This window comes from Ceratotherium simum, chromosome 4 (genome assembly GCF_057802395.1).
Source record: "Ceratotherium simum simum isolate JZ-2026a chromosome 4, ASM5780239v1, whole genome shotgun sequence".
In the NCBI taxonomy this organism is placed as follows: Eukaryota; Metazoa; Chordata; class Mammalia; order Perissodactyla; family Rhinocerotidae; genus Ceratotherium; species Ceratotherium simum.
The window spans coordinates 46,662,537-46,663,791 of NC_141903.1; the positions used below are offsets into that span (position 1 = coordinate 46,662,537).

At 36.3% G+C, this 1,255-nt stretch overlaps 1 non-coding gene across 1 annotated transcript; it reads right to left on the reverse strand.

Annotated features, from left to right (window-relative positions):
* Positions 1–457: 457 nt before the first annotated feature.
* LOC147917281 (U6 spliceosomal RNA) lies at positions 458–564 on the reverse strand. The gene has a single exon (XR_015552106.1). It is a non-coding gene; the product is annotated as a U6 spliceosomal RNA (small nuclear RNA).
* Positions 565–1,255: the final 691 nt, after the last annotated feature.

Genomic DNA, 1,255 nt, shown 5'->3' on the forward strand with positions numbered 1-1,255 from the left:
GGTGTGGAGCCATGTTATACTTACCGAGAGTCATTGCCACTGGTGGGGCCATGACATGTCCTCCTAATGCACTGAGACAGAAAGAAAACACAATTTCTCATCTATGAAATTCTCAAAGATGTTCTCTAATACTAGTATCATTCTAAATACTTACATATTCTATCCAACTGACCATAAATTGAGTAGCATTAATTTATACAAAACAAAATATGCTAAAAAAATCCAATAACTGCATATTTCTTTTACAAAATCACTAAAATTCCAGATCTTAAGATTTATAAATGTAGGGATATCCCTTTGGAGTAGCCCATGTCAGAAAGGATTCAACCGGACATTCTCTAAGGATTGAACCAAGAATCACAGATTCATATAGAAAACCTCAGTTGCCCCAGTGTAAAAACACTGTACTATTCTCTTCAACATAGATCTCCATATAAAAAGCAGGACATTTTTTTTTTTTAATATGGAATGCTTCATGAATTTGCGTGTCATCCTTGCGCAGGGGCCATGCTAATCTTCTCTGTATCGTTCCAATTTTAGTGTGTGTGCTGCCGAAGTGAGCACAGCAGGGGATTTTTTGAAGGAAAACTGAGCTTCAGACCTTGTCTTATATTATAATGACCCTGTTCTTGCCCACTGCTCCACTGGGGGAGGGGTTCCCAGCCTGCCAGATTTGCTGCTGAGAGGGCCTCTGATTCAGTCCCTGTTCCAGGATGCATTATTGTGACCTCTTTAAAAAGTGGCAACCAACAGATTACCAGAAGGATACCCAACCCTCACTAATAGAAAATAGAATAAAGTCAGAATGATTGGATATAAAAGAGATTTATTCTTATTCAGGCAGAATTGCATTTTCTTCTTCATTCTTGTCTATGAGAACCACAAGGCTCTTACCAAGATTTAGATGAAAAGAGACACTAGTCTTTAGTGTAACCATACTTTTTTGTTTGGTTGGTTTATCCTGCTTTATCATTAATATTTATTTTTACTAAGTTAACATTAGTTTATAACGTTATATAAGTTTCATGTGTACAACATTATAATTTGACTTCTGTGTATACTACAGCATGCTCACCACCAAAATCTAGTTTCTATCCATCATGATACAATTGACCTCCTTTACCCATTTCACCCTTACCCCTACCCTTTCCCCTCTGGTAACTACCAATCTGTTCTCTATATCTACATGTTTGTTTTTGTTTTGTTTTGTTTGTTCATTTATTTTGGTTTTTTTTTTTTGTATTCCACGTGAGTG